The following is a 16723-nucleotide window of genomic DNA, read 5'->3' on the forward strand; positions in this document are numbered from 1 at the left end:
TCTCAGACAAAACATTTTTATTTTAAGGGTTGGTATGGTGGATCTTTGATGCAATCCTTACAGGCTATCGTCATAGCATATTAGTAGAGCTTTTGTGTTTGATATATTTGTCAAGAAATGTATGTTTTTAGTCTGTATTTTGACTAAAATGTTAATTTAATATAATAATTACACACATTTTACCATGAGACCATTTCAAAGAGCATATTGGACGTCATCACAGGCAGGTGGCCAGAGACGCTAAGATAAACAGTATCAGATTTCCATCCACGTTAACCTTAACTTACATCCTGAGGAAGATACTCTAGTACAGGGATCATCAACTATTCAGTCGCGGGCTGATTTGTTTTCTTGAGTGGATGGTCGTGGTAACATAATTACAAATGCGTAGATTGCAAATTGACCGCAAGAAACGCAAACAGAATGTTTGATTAAAACATAACCATTGCTTACATTTGTATGTGATCACGTCTGTCTATTAAGCGTGGGAATACTTGGGAACAGATTCCCCAAATTAAAATCGATTGGAGCTGATTTTTAGTCTTTTATGTTCTATTTCTTTGCTCAGAAAACTTGTGAAGCCAAATAAAACTACCCACGGGCTGCCAGTTGGGAAACCCTCCTCCATTATATACACTGAGTTTACAAAACATTATGAACACCTGCTCTTTCCATCTCATAGACTGACCAGGTGAATCCAGGTGAAAGCTATGATCCCGTATTGATGTCACTTTTTAAATCCACTTTAATCAGTGTAGGTGAAAGGGAGGAGCCAGGTTAAATAAGGATTTTTAAGCCTTGAACGGGTATGGTTGTAGGTGCCAGGTGCACCGGCTTGTGTCAAGAACTGTTTTGTACATCATGCTTAGGGTCATGTAGAAAAATGCTGAGCAGGCCATTATTTTGGCTACCATGGCTATATGCCCCTATCGGATGACAATGCCCCCATCCACGGGGCATGAGTGGTCACTGATTGGTTTGATGAGAATGAAAATCATATGCCATGGCTGTCTCAGTCATCAGCTCTCAACCCAATTGAACACTTATAGGAGATTTTGGAGCGCGCTTGAGACAGATTCTTCCACCATCATCAACAAAACCTACCAGCTCTCACAGTCTCACGTCAGAATTAGAAGTTCATCCATGTTTCTCAAACATCAATATTCAAAGTGTTTAACTTTAAGGTTAGTAATCTATACTCATTTTAAGAAGATAAAGAATCGATGGTTTAAAATTCTTAAAAATGTCAGTATGTTCCTTGGACTAGGGTATGCAGTGTCCAACCCACAGGGGGCTGCTCCTACTCGGGTTAACCACGTTGTTGTGTCCCTCTCTGAGGAGGTTGATAAAGAGTTCATTCACTGTTCATGAACTATACTGGCACTTAATGAGAGTTCACTTGTTTTCTATACTTAACAACTCTCACTCACTCACTCACACCCATTCTCATCAACCCCTTCCCATTATAAAAATATAAGACACATTTAAAAAATGTCAAATTATGATATAAAGCATTAGAGAAAACTAACATGTAACCTAAACTGACCTATTTCAACTCAGACTCAAATGCGTAGGCAGGCCTAAGCCTAATATAATTTAAAATTGGTCATCTGAAATTGAACAAAAGTCTAAATAAATATGTTTGTTATATTTCCATTGAAGTAGACCTACATTCGTTATTAATTATTTTTAAAGTATTATTATTATTATTAACACCACCATTATTATTACGTTATTATTGATATCTGGGCTTTATTTGAACAGTAGCTACATAAAGTACTAGGCCTATAATTGATCCTGCCCACAACGTCATGTCCTGTTAATCCCCGGGATAATAGACATTTCCATTTTTGTCATTTAAGAGACACTCTTATCCAGAGCGATGTAGAGTTAGTGCATTCATCTTAAACTAGCTAGGCCTCTATCGTTGTCCTCCATGTTATGTTGCTTGACCAAACGGAGTTTAATTGCTGTTTCAGTCCCACGTTGGCTGATTATGCTGCAATTCCTTCGAAACCACAGAACAAGGATACATAGAACTGGGCAAAGGCTTTGACAGGTTAGATTGTCCTGCCTTGGGACTCGCATTTAGCAGTGGACCCCCGACGGCTGCAGACTCTGGGGGCTTTGAAGAGACAGCTACAGGGTTCCTCGGAGGGAGAGAGAACGATTTGGTCACTGTTTCATTAAGCACTATTTGAACCTTTCAGTTTATGGTAAATTGAAGGGGCACGCTGTAAATGGAAGGATTACGTAGGAAAGGCGATAGGAAATTATCTAACGGTTAATTTAACTCGTTTGAGTCGACGTTTGGGATACATTCCTAATTGAGAAGGGAAGCAGGTGAAGTTTTGGTCCCACGCAGGTCTATTCAGACCAGGAATAAATGGTCTCTTTTCACATCCCGCTGGTGATCATATATTATCGAGGGAAAGCCACCTAATGAATATATATTGAAGTTCCTATTAATCGAATTAGACTTCACCCCTTGCAGGTGTGAGAGTGAAAGACCACCGGCCCATTAAAACTGATTAACAAAGGAACTGCAGTTTTGGGAAAGTCTCCCCCTTTTCAGACTCACGGCCCTGACCTCGAACTGTCAGTCCACTATAATAGCCTGAAGCTCATGTTTATTATACCTTCAGGCCATGGCAAGACTATCTGGGGAGACAAACGAAACTCTCAAAAACACCATCACAGTCGTGTAAGCCAGTCAAGTTATTGACTACAGTCAAAGAAAAGGAATAGCATGAAGCAGTTGTGTAAATTCCTGTGGCATGACTTTAAACAAATTGCATATTGGCCTAAATCATAAACCTAAATCATAAACCGTGATAAACCGTTTTCTCTTTGCCCGTGGAAACCTCTGCAAATGTGACAACCTTCTCTTCTGAGTCCAAGGCCTTCGAGTGACTAGCCGTTTCACATCCGTTACACTCACCCCCCTTTTGACCTCCTCCTTTTGCGCAGCAACCAGTGATCCGGGTCAACAGCATCAATGTAACAAGTATAACTTTAAACCGTTCCCTCGCCCATACCCGGGCTCGAACCGAGTACCCCCTGCACACATCAACAACAGTCACCCACGAAGCATCGTTACCTATCGCTCCACAAAAGCCGCGGCCCTTGCAGGGGTCTCAATCGGGACGTCACCGATTGAAACGAACCACTACTTTTCAATCCGGTCTCAATCGGTGACGTCAAATGGTGATGAAACTGTGAATTCTGATTATCATTTAGTGGCTGAATAAATTAATATAGCTCTACAAAACAGAGGACAATGAACTGAATATGATGATATCGATTAAATACATTTCAGAAAGACCAAATTGCAGGCCACTGCAACATAATAATGATAACACCTTATTTTGATGCAGAGTGATGTACTTTAGCTCAAGTGACTTATGAATAACTATACCACCAGAATAGAGATGTTATAGGCCAATTGTTATATTCAGTTGTATAATGGCACATTTATTTGTGTGTGTGTGTGTGTGTGTGTGTGTGTGTGTGTGTGTGTGTGTGTGTGTGTGTGTGTTGTGTGTGTGTGTGTGTGTGTGTGTGTGTGTGTGTGTGTGTGTGTGTGTGTGTGTGTGTGTATGACATTATTACTAATCACTACCCTACACTGACAAAAGTAAAAGTTCTTCAATTGTTTTTCCTTGACTGATAAAGAACCTTTGAGTTAAGTGTGGGGTTCTTGACCTGGCATCTGAGGTTCTTATGAATTCTAAAAGGTTCTTGAAATGTATGGAAGCCTGCAGATGTTTCCCTTTCATAGCACACAGCAAATTGGCCAGTGTTAACTTGATTTTTCAGTTGAACATTTCTAGTGATGAATCAGTAGTTACATTAACACTGTAAAGAGTTAAATTAACACACAGTGGCGTAAAATAACCCCAGTGTTGGTGTTAATAACCAGAGTTGAACCAAAATCGCATCCATCATTACCATACAGGTAACTGCCAAAATAATGGAATCAGTAAATAACAGATACAAAGTATAATAAAAGCTGGTGCTTCTATACAGGTGTGGTTCCTAAGTTTATGAAACAATTCATATCCCATCATGCTTAGGGTCATGTATAAAAATGCTGAGCAGGCCATTATTTTGGCTACCATGGCTATGCCCCTATCGGATGACAATGCCCCCATCCACAGGGCATGAGTGGTCACTGATTGGTTTAATGAGAATGAAAACGATGTAAATCATATGCCATGGCTGTCTCAGTCATCAGCTCTCAACCCAATTCAACACTTATAAGAGATTTTGGAGCGCGCTTGAGACAGATTTTTCCACCATCATCAACAAAACCTACCAGCTCTCACAGGCTCACGTCAGAATTAGACGTTCATCCATGTTTCTCAAACATCAATATTCAAAGTGTTTAAGGTTAAGGTTAGGCATTAACTCTGAATGGTTAAGGTAAGGGTTAAGGTTTGGGATAGACTTAAAAACATATAGAAAAAACACGTTTCTATCGCTGTGTGAAATGTATATCGCTGGACTCAAACTTTGGAATGCTTATTGTTATCTGCCATCCCTGTCAACTCCCTAGCAAAACCAAAACTTACTTGAAGTTAACAGCGCTCACTGTTGCCCCTAGTGGCCAGTTTCCACGCCCTCTCCCGACATTCTCGGACAGGGATGGACGTGACCTGGCTGAACAAAACACCAAATTATGGAATTCCTCATGGAAGAACGATGCCGCATCCCTCCGATAGAGTTCCATACACTTGTAGAATCTATGCCAAGGTGCAGTGAAGCTGTTCTGGCTCGTGGTGGCTTTATGTTGGTATTTCCCAGCATGCAGGTTGATAGAATTATTTGTTTCAATATCTTTGTTTTTTCATGCACATTGATTGATTACTTAATCCTATGCTACTGAAATATAAATAACATTGTAAAAAAAAATATTCCAATTTGTTACATGGATTTATTGCACCCGCTACTGAAATGGTTGCTCCAGTTTATATATTTAAGGTAGTCTCATGTCTCTGTTTTCTCAACGCTGGCAGTCATTAAGGTGAAGAAATATTCCCGAACGCTGGATGTCCCCACTCTGGCTGGATCCCAATAGGATAACAGACATCACATTACAACAGAGCGTAATGCGATTTGCAGGACTGATATGGCCTGTGAAATGAGATTCAGCCCACTGTATTTGGGTAAAACTAGATTCCTCAAAATAAAGCCTTATGAAATATGTATTCTCATGAAGAACTTAATTTTCATGGCAACATCATCACTTCGGACCATTAATTTCCTTTATTTAACATTAATTTAACAAGAAAACATGTCCTTTAGTGATAGCCACTGAATTAAAAATGAATGAATTCAACGCTCATCTCTCTGTAACTAGCAAACAACAGTCATGGGTGGTACTTGTAACTCAAATATTCTCTTGTAAGGCACCCTGAGAAATATGCAAACAAGGCCTAAAACCCTAAATCAGGCAGATTTACCAAGGTTTGCGCTGATGCTAAATGTAACCTGTTATTTCCAGAGGGGAATGAATCACAAACTTAAAAGTCCCAACATGAAACTTACCGGCCTTACAGCCATGTTAACTGACATGTTTGTTTTAACCTGAAACACGAAACTTTTTTCTACCTTTTAGCCTATTTGTTTGGTAAAAATGTGCACATTTTGAACAACTACAAAAGATTATACCTAAATCAGACATGCTTGATATTTACTAAATGGAATAATATATTCACATTATAAAAATTAATTCGACAAGAACAGATTCTTGGAGGCCTATATGTAGTCTATATAGAAGCACTATATATACGTGCTTCTACACCTGCATTGCTTGCTGTTTGGGGTTTTAGGCTGGGTTTCTGTACAGCACTTTGAGATATCAGCTGATGTACGAAGGGCTATATAAATAAATTTGATTTGATTTGATTTAGTCTTACAGAACCGTATTCAATTGCATAAGTTCACTATGACTTGTTGCATGAAATGTAGGGCTACTTCATCCACCTTTCGTACTCAAAGGGGTGTTTAATTTATTTCCTTTGTAAATACGTATGTAAAGCTGTCATTCACCATGACTGGCTTAGCTGATAAAATAACACCAGCGCCATTTATGGAACAACTGGGAACATATGTAAGTACACTCTTAAAAATAAAGTTGCAAGTTGGAACCAAATAAGGTTATTGAGAGTGATAGGGGAACCATTTTAGGATCTCTGAAGACCCATAAATAGGATGGCTCTTTTAAGAACTATACAACAATCCCAACCAAGAAATGTTTTGGACCTCCAAACACCGTCATTTAATAGACCCTACTGGCCGATAGCCCAGTTATTCGTTTAGTGTCAGTCACGTGACTAGGGTCAGGTATGCAGTCATAAGTGCACTCCAGGTTGTGGCCTCACTTGAAGGATATATATCAGGGACATACATAAACGTCCTAAACATTATCGCTGGGGAAATTTGCTCAGTAATGGATACCTCGGGTATTTATGATGGTGGGCGCTTCCAACTGCCGTTACGGGAGGAGTATGACTATAACCCGCCCTCCTGCCGCTACAGCGGCGACACCGAGCAGGTACGGATCCCCATTCCCGCTTGTGCCTCTGTCGAACACCAGAGTAAGGAGACTTTACTGCCCTACGATCTACCTCCCTGTCAGCACTCGAGCCCTGGTCAGACCCAGGACCAGGACCAGGAATACCTGACAGGCCAGGGTCGTGTACCGGACGACTACCATCCAGGAGACCGCCCACTAGTGGGGGGAGAGTCCCTGGGACACTTGTCATTCTCCTGGATGAGCTCCAGAGTTCACTCGTATCAATCACTCCCAGGTGAGCAGGCTACTTTGGGGCTACTTCATTATTACAATATTTATTTTATCTGCATGTCATAATTGTGAAATTGTTCTCGATTGATTTTTATTAGGCCTACACTTATGTTTTGAATCGATTTTGTGTCTGACAGGTGAAATTAAATGAGAGATGAGGGAGCAGAGCAAAGGTTTCACAAGGCATCAAAACTAGGCCTAACCTAGAATAAATAGGGTTAAAGTATAAGAGTAAAAATGCATACAAATCAAGATAAATTAACTGAAAAAAATAGCCACACTCCTTGTAACCTTGTACAGTCTTTTTTTAAGGTGGTCATTCCGAGAACACAGACCAACACAAGCGGAGCCGCACCGCGTACAGCCGGGCTCAGTTATTGGAGCTGGAGAAGGAGTTCCTCTTTAACAAGTATATCTCCAGGCCTCCCAGATATGAACTGGCCACCACACTCAACCTGACGGAGAGACATATTAAAATCTGGTTCCAGAACCGGCGGATGAAGTGGAAAAAAGAAGAAATGAAAAAAAAAAAAATCTGACCACCACGAACCGGAGAGTTCCAATAACAAATGCTAAAACGTTTGGAGCATCATATGACCCTGGGTTTGAAACTATGCCGGATATTTTTTTGCACTCGTCTATTAAATCATATACTGTATGTCCTTGAACTTTATAGCCTACGTTAGGCCTATTCCGAGGTTCAATGAACAGTTTACAATTTGAAGTTGCGAGCTATTACGTTATTTATACAGTTAATGTGCATATCTAAGTAATATGTTAAGTAGTTGCCACATTGATTTATAATATCTAACATTTTAATTGAAATGGATAAGATCACCCATTTGTTTCACTCGGAATTTATTGTCTAATTTATTTTAGACATACAACAGTTTACATAAATGAATCACTTTTTTACTGGGTTCTAAACCTGCATGTTATGACGAAAGCATGATAGGCCTACATTCATTCATTATCCATGTATGGATCAATGAATGATTGTGTTGAATAGATTGAAGTCGAAATAGGAAGAATATTCATATTCTGAGGCAACCTGGTCTCAGAGCATTTCGTATTATTCTGTACATAAATCAGAGATACCCCATTTAGTATATGTTATGTTTTATATGGTATGCATTAATTTGTGGATGTCCATCACTCATTTCATATGATATGTTATGAATTGCAATTCCTATTATATGTTACGAATTTTCACAACATATGAAATGTTATGAATTTTCAAAATGTATGATGTGTTAAGAATTCTAGCTAGGTGGCTAACATTAGCTCGCTGGCTAATGTTAGCTAGGCTAGGGGTTAGGGTTAAAGTTAGGGTTGTTTAGGAGTTAGATTAAAGGGTTAAGTTTAGGGTTAGGGGAAGGGTTAGCTAAAATGGTTAAGGTTAGGGATAGGGTTAGCTAACAGGCTAAGTAGTTGCAAAGTAGATAAAAATAGTAAGTATTTGAAAAGTTGCTAATTAGAGAATTTTTTAAAAGTTGTCCTGAGATTCGAATTACCAACCTTTCGGGTTGCTAGATGTTTGCGTTATATGTTGGGAAATGCCTTCAAACCTAGCCACTAGGGGCAGCAAATGAGCAAACCATAAAGTGGGCAGGGGTGGTGGAAGGGCGCTATCCCATGAGTCTGGTTCAGAAGTTTGCGTTATTGATCCCCAGGCAGGTTACCCATCATACTCAGTATTCGATGTCCATCCATGTTTAAAGGACATTGTGAGATGAAATGGAAACTAGACACTAGGGTCAAGTAGGTATGGTGCATGCAAGCATCTGCCTCTGGTTACATATTTGAATCCAGAAATAGACAGTTGTTTTTTATATTTTTGTTTTAAGCCTATCCCAAAACCTTACCATGGTCATTCAGAGTTAATGCCTGAATGTAACCCTGGACCGATTCAGAGAAGAAGCCAAACACTTCGACATTTGACATTTAGAATTTGGTGTTTGAGAAACATGGATGAATGTCCAAATCTGACATGAGACTGTGAGAGCTTGTTGCACTCCTAGTCGTGGACACTGGTTTGTTATTTTTTTACCTTTGTTATTTTTACCTTAATAACCCGTACATGCTGACCAGACTGCCCAAGTTGTGTGTGCGAGCTTTGCAAAATAGATGTAGTAGATAGTAGTTCCCCTTGCTCTGCAAGGGTCGCGTATTTTGTGGAGCGATGGGTAACGATGCTTCGTGGGTGTCAGTGGGTGATGTGTGCAGAGGATCCCTGGTTCGCGCCGGGGTATGGGCGAGGGGACCGTCTAAAGTTATACTGTTAAAAATACATGTTATTCAGTCATTTAATCCAAACTGCTTGTGCGTGTCACCCGGCGTCTTCGTAGCCAGGTGCTAAAATAGAATTCGGAATAGAACTTGGTTCTATTTTAGACACTTGACACGCTCCAAGTCCCGTCTCTCACATCTACTCCCTGATTTTTACGAGTAATACCCACGTGGGTGATTGAAAGGGGCACAGTAGCCTAGTGGTTAGCTCATTCGACTAGTAACTCAAAGGTTGTAAGATCAAATCCCCGAGCTGACAAGGTAAAAATATTTTGCTCTACCCCTGAACAAGGCAGTAAACCCGCTGTTATTGAAATTAAGAATTTGTTCTTAACTGACTTGCCTAGTTAAAAAATATGATGGAGGTCCAGTTGGTGGCCAAACTGTATCTTTAAATTGGTTGACAAGGTAAAATAACCCAATGTTTGTCTGCCATGACAAATTAGCTAAAAACAGCTCGCTTGCTAAATATCCTTGAATGTTTCATATGTGTTTTGACCTCTCCCCATATTAATATAGTTGTTTCACATTTGGTTTTGTTATTTTAACCTAGGTGTTATGAACGCGTCTGCAGGGAATAGACTAAATCGACCTGTGCTCACACTTAACCATTTGGAAAGAGTGCCTAAACCTAATGTTTTAACCCTTACCTTAACCATCCGGAAAGAGTGCCTAAACCTAATGTTTTAACCCTTACCTTAACCATTCCGAATGAGTGCCTAAACTTAACCTTAACCTCGAAATTTTACTGGAATTTTAATGGAACAATATAGAGCATCAGGAGCAACAAAAACACATCGAAATTTGCCATTTGGAGAACGTGGATGAACGTCTAATTCTGCACTGATACTGAGAGCTTCTTGTTCCACATAGCCTTAGCCAGCAGAATGGTTGGTCTCATAAATCTTAAAGCCATTTGCAAAGGGTTTACCTTAAGGGTGTCAAGACCTGTAATTTGAGTACAAATTATTTTATGAGCGGTTTAAGATATGATTTCCGTTTTCGATTGGAGGCCAATTTTTATAAACCTGCGGCTAAAGATAACAAAATACCTTTTCAAAATGAAGAATAATGCATATTGCAACATTTTCTCTTTCAGGGCCCTGTCACAGCCAAACTCAGAGAAAGTGAAAACCCCCCCGAGTTTGAACAAACAATTAAGTCACTGTGTCACCTCCACTGTTTGTGCAAATGCAAGTTGCTCAGCAACACAACACAACCGAGCGACTTTACTTTCAGCCAATAGGGGTTGGATTAAATACATGGTATTTTTGTAAAATCCTGGGTTATTTGTAAAACATCAATGTTGGCTGATATGAAAATGTAATTCTTTGAAGTTTTGAGGTCGATTTTTGCATCAGGACTATATTCGTTTTCAGCAGGTTCCCTTATAAATTGATGTTCAGTTATTCAAATATCTATTGGACTCATTCATTGTGTACTCTGAGGTCATCTGGACCAACCTTTTAAGCTAAATATGACGTATGCACAAGTCATTTTCATATTGTTAGAATAGTAAGATAAGGATATTTGTGTTTGAATGGGAGTGGAATGGAATGGGCTGCACCTTTTGGGTGCGGACCACTGTGTGAAACGATGAGAAAGCCCCTACAGTCCCAAGGGCGCGTTTCAGCAAGCTAGACAGCGCTCGAGGGGACAGATAACCCTATACCATGCAATGACCACTGAATATGCTCTTGAGACAGTAGACTATGCCTAATCTTACGTAAAAGACATGTGTTTGAATGTCTGAAAGTTAAGTTACATTGCTGATTGAAACAGCCTAAGATTAGACGAGTTTTGTTAGTCTATCTACGAATTACCTTACAAAAAGCTTAAAGCGGCAATCAGCTGTCGAAACAATAACAAATAGAGGTAAAAATCTGAGGGACAGGGTCGAAGAAATGTTTACAACTCTCAAATTCATAGACAGAGCTATGGATGCAAGGACTGACCAACCATGATATCAACATTATAGTTTAAACCATGTTTTTAAGTTATGTAGTATCTGTTTAAATGTACTTTGTTAACAAACATTGGAGTAAAACAAGCTTATATTTTGGTATCTGTTGGGGTGTGACAGTTGAACTAAGCTAATAAGGAATTTATAAGTTATATTCTTCAATAATCAATGAGTAGGCAACTACATATCTTTCATTTCTAAGTCCAAGAATGGATGTATCAACTGCAGATTGCTCCTCTGACATTACGTTTACGACGGAATATCGATTTCAACAGGCTGTGTATCTTCACATTTCTGTGGTGATTAAGATACATATTTTTGGCCTATTCTAATTCAAAATATGCAGATGTATGCCTTCATTAACATATATTCTGCCCAGAGGCAACACAAATATCCATATGACCTTATATATCACTGATTAGGACCTTTCATATAGCTCTATATAACAATGTTTTTGTCTTCATATAGCCTAAGTAGTGCAATCTCTTTAGAATTTAGAGGGCTCTCCCAAGCTGCTGTTTAGAAGTCTCACATGGCACATCCATAGATAGCTTATTCCTATTAATTTGTATGGGTTTACAGTATTATAGGCTATTGAAACGGTCATTTTGACTGATGCTGGGTTCAGACACTAAAACAGGTCTGGAAAAACAGTTTGGGGACAATTATTGACCAAAAAGCCTCCAGTTGAAACCAAAAACATTTGAATGCCCCCTTGTGGATGCTTGCTTCTCAGTGGAAATAGGCTACAGGTAACTGACAAAATAAAGGAAACACGATTAAATGAGGGGCACAGAGTATACTGAAAGCAGCTGCTTCCACACTGGTGTGGTTCCTGAGTTACATAAGCAATTTACATTCCATCATTCTTAGGGTCATGTATGAAAATGCCCAGTTGCCCATTGTTTTGGCTACCATGACTAGAAGAGAGCTCAGTGACTTTGAAAGTGGGGTCTCAAAGGAGCATTGGTGGTTTAAAGGGTGCGTGTGTGTGTTTCTGTGTGTCAGTCACAAGATCTCAAGAGATTCTGGAGCAGTGCCTGAGACAGTATTTTCCACCACCATAAAAAACAAAAACAAATGATGGAATTTCTCATGGAAGAATGGTGTCGTATCCATCTAAAAGATTTCCAGACACTTAAGGCACATTGAAGCTGTTCTGGCTCGTGTTGGCCCAACACCCTATAAAGACACTTTATGTTGGTGTTTCCTTTATTTCACAGTATGCAATATTTTCTTGTTGGCAGTCAATAAATGTTATCATCCTGATCCCCAGTTGGTTATTGTGCTACAGAATTCATGAATTATATTTCCAAATTATTGCTATAGACCAGCGGTTCACAAACCTTTTCACTTTGGCCCCATCATTGGGGAACATCTGTAATTCTTCAGGTTTAATAAAGCTTATATCCTCTAATTCCACAGCCCTACATTTTGCCATAGCATGGATTTTTTCCCCTTCAGTTTAACGCTCATTCCCTGCAATTCTCTACACCTTTCCATGGGTTGGAGAGAATATTTTGCAGTTTTAAAAGGTTATTTCCTGCAATTGTACACTTTTGCTATGTCTTATGTGTTCGGTGTGATATCTGAGTAACTCAAACATTACAACAAACTCAATGGGCTAAAACACCTAGCCAGTTGATCTGGACATTTCTGAAAAGTTATAAATAGCACTCGAAGGTCTGCAATGACTGACGTGACAAGAGGAAAACTGCTGATGCACTACCCATTTTCGAAAATGAACCTCATGCATTGTACTATTACAGCTGTCCAGAGTAAGTTGAATGTCCTTACATTTGTTGAAAGTCCTTACAAAATTATGTACTTTTTAGTCCTTACATTTTCCCCGACACCCAAAAGTACTTGTTACATTTTGAACGCTTAGCAGGACAGGAAAAGGGTCCAATTCACAATCTGATCAAGAGAACATCCCTGGTCTTCCCTACTGCCTCTGATCTGGCGGACTCACTAAACACATGCTTTATTTGTAAATGATGTCTAAGTGTTGGAGCATGCCCCTGGCTATCCTTAAATGTAAAAAAAAAAACTAGAAAATGTTTGTCTGGTTTGCTTAATAAAATTAATTTGAAATTATTCATACTTTTGATTCTTAAGTATATTTTATCAATTACATTTACTTTTGCTATTTAAGTATATTGAAAACCAAATACTTTAAGACTTACTCAAGTAGGATTTTACTGGGTGACTTTTACTTTTGAGAATTTTAACAAGCATTTTTCTACGGCTGGCCATGCTTTCCACCTGGCTACCCCTATCCCGGCCAACACCCCTGCACCCCCCACAGCAACTTGCCCAAGCCTCCCCATTTCTCTTTCACCCAAATCCAGATAGCTGATGTTCTGAAAGAGCTACAAAATCTGGAACCCTACAAATCAGCTGGGCTAGACAATCTGGAACCTCTCTAGAATTATCCACCGAAATTGTTGCAACCCCTGTTCAACCTCTCTTCCATTTCGTCTGAGATCCCCAAAGATTGGAAAGCTGCCGTGGTCATCCCCCTCTTCAAAATGGAGACAATCTAGACCCAAACTGCTACAGACCTATATATATCCTACCCTGCCTTTCTAAGGTCTTCGAAAGCCAAGTTAACAAACAGATCATCAACCATTTCGAATCCCACCGTACCTTCTCCACTACGCAATCTGGTTTCTGAGCTGGTCATGGGTGCACCTAAGCCACGCTCAAGGTCCTAAACGATATCATAACCACCATCGATAAGAGACAATACTGTGCAGCTATATTAATCGACCTGGCCGAGGCTTTCGAATCTGTCAATCACCACATTCTTATCGGCAGACTCAACAGCCTTGGTTTCTCAAATGACTGCCTCGCCTGGTTCACCAACTACTTCTCAGACAGAGTTCAATGTGTCAAATCGGAGGGACTGTTGTCCGGACCTCTGGCAGTCTCTATGGGGGTGCCACAGGGTTCAATTCTCGGGCTGACTCTTTTCTCAGTATACATCAATGATGTCGCTCTTGCTGCTGGTGATTCTCTGATCCACCTCTACGCAGACGACACCATTTTGTATACATCTGGCCCTTCTTTGGACACTGTGTTAATTAACCTCCAGACGAGCTTCAATACCATACAACTCTCCTTCCGTGGCCTCTAACTGCTCTTAAATGCAAGTAAATGCATGCTCTTCAACCGATCGCTGCTCACACCTGCCCGCCCGTCCAGCATCACTACTCTGAACGGTTCTGACTTAAAATATGTGGACAACTACAAATACCTAGGTGTCTAGTTAGACTGTAAACTCTCCTTCCAGACTCACATTTAAGCATCTCCAATCCAAAATTAAATCTAGAATCGGCTTCCTATTTCGCAACAAAGCATCCTTCACTCATGCTGCCAAACATACCCTCGTAAAACTGACTATCCTACCGGTCCTTGACTTCGGCGATGTCATTTACAAAATAGCCTCCAACACTCTACTCAGCAAATTCGATGCAGTCTATCACAGTGCCATTCGTTTTGTCACCAAAGCCCCACCACTGCGACCTGTATGCTCTCGTTGGCTGGCCCTCACTTCATATTGGTCGCCAAACCCACTGGCTCCAGGTCATCTATAAGTCTTTGCTAGGTAAAGTCCCGTCTTATCTCAGCTCACTGGTCACCATAGCAGCACCCACCCGTAGCACGTACTCGAGCAGGTATATCTCACTGGTCACCCCCAAAGCCAATTCCTCGTTTGGCCTCCTTTCCTTCCAGTTCTCTGCTGCCAATGACTGGAACGAACTGCAAAAATCATGAAGCTGGAGACTCATATCTCCCTCACTAACTTTAAGCACCAGCTGTCAAAGCAGCTCACAGATCACTGCACCTGTACATAGCCCATCTGTAGATAGCCTATCCAAGTACCTCATCCCCCATACTGTTATTTATGTAGCAGGGATCGGACCAAAACGCAGCGTGGTAAGTGTCCATATCGTTTATTATAAAACATAAACTAAACACTAAGAAATACAAAACAATAAATGTGAACATGAACGAAAACCAAACCGAAACAGTCCCGTGTGGTGACAACTACAGACACGGAAACAAACACCCACAAACCAACAGTGAAACCCAGGCTACCTAAGTATGATTCTCAATCAGAGACAACTAACGACACCTGCCTCTGATTGAGAACCATACTAGGCCGAAACAAAAACCTAAACATAGAAACACAAAACATAGACTGCCCACCCCAACTCACGCCCTGACCATACTAAATAAAGACAAAACAAAGTAAAATAAAGGTCAGAACGTGACAATTTATTTTGCTCCTTTGCACCCCAGTATCTCTATTTTCACACTCATCTTCTGCAGATCTATCACTCCAGCGTTTAATTGCTATATGGTAATTATTTCACCACTGTGGCCTATTTATTCCCTTACCTCCCTTATCTTACCTCATTTGCACTCACTGTATATATACTTTTTCTACGGTATTATTGACTGTATGTTTGTTTATTCCATGTGTAACTCTGTATTGTTGTATGTGACGAACTGCTATGCTTTATCTTGGCCAGGTCGCAGTTGTAAATGAGAACTTGTTCTCAACTAGCCTACCTGGTTAAATAAAGGTGAGAAAAAACTTGAGTCATTTTCTATTAAGGTATTACTTTTTTTAAGGTATTACTTTGACTGAAGTATAACAATTGTGTACTTTTTCCACCACTGTATGGTAGTAGGTGCCAGGTGCACCAGAACTGCAACACTGCTGTGTTTTTCACACTCAACCGTTTCCTGTGTGTATCGAGAATGGTCCACCACCCAAAGGACATCCAGCCAATTTGAGACAACTGTGGATTGCATTGGAGTCAACATGGGCCAGCATCACTGTGGAACGCTTTCGACACCTTGTAGAGTCCATGACCCAACAAATTGAGACTGTTCTGAGAGCAAAAGGGGATGGGGGTGCAACTCAATATTAGGAAGGTGTTCCTAATGTTTGGTATACAAAGTGTAGACTGTAATGATTATGTATTAGGTAATGCTGGGAAGTGAGTGAGTGTGAGTGTGAGTGTGTGAGTGTGAGTGTGTGTGTGTGTGTGTGTGTGTGTGTGTGTGACGTGACAAACTATACTGGGTTAGCATTAGTGCCATACATGTCTTCCACTCTTGTTTAAAAATGTGGAATGTTGAATCAACATCCAAATGTAATCATATCATATCCATAGAACACCCTTATACTTGTTTACAAACACAACGTGATAGATATGAGTTGATGCAAGAAACAGTTATCACAAACTGCATCCTCAAGGGCCAGCTGACCTTTTACAGAGTTGGAAAAAGTAACACTGGTTATAGCCACAATGCGGTCTCTGAATCTTGATCAGAGAAATTAATAACTTAGACCAGAGATTGTCAGAAAGTGAGCTCTAGCTGGCCCATATAGGCTACACATGAAAATGTCTGAATGCAGTTGGCTACACATGAAAATGTCTGAATGCAGTTGGTTACACATGAAAATGTCTGAATGCAGTTGGCTACACATGAAAATGTCTGAATGTAGTTGGCTACACATGAAAATGTCTGAATGGAGTTGGCTACACATGAAAATGTCTGAATGCAGTTGGCTACACATGAAAATGTCTGAATGCAGTTGGCTACACATGAAAATGTCTGAATGTAGTTGGCTACACATG

The 16723-nt window shown here is 40.1% G+C and overlaps 1 pseudogene; it reads left to right on the forward strand.

The window, feature by feature from the left end:
* Positions 1-6411: 6411 nt before the first annotated feature.
* LOC112235115 lies at positions 6412-7387 on the forward strand (annotated as a pseudogene).
* The last annotated feature ends 9336 nt before the right edge of the window (positions 7388-16723 follow it).

The sequence above is a fragment of the Oncorhynchus tshawytscha genome, linkage group LG01 (assembly GCF_018296145.1).
Source record: "Oncorhynchus tshawytscha isolate Ot180627B linkage group LG01, Otsh_v2.0, whole genome shotgun sequence".
Lineage (NCBI taxonomy): Eukaryota > Metazoa > Chordata > Actinopteri > Salmoniformes > Salmonidae > Oncorhynchus > Oncorhynchus tshawytscha.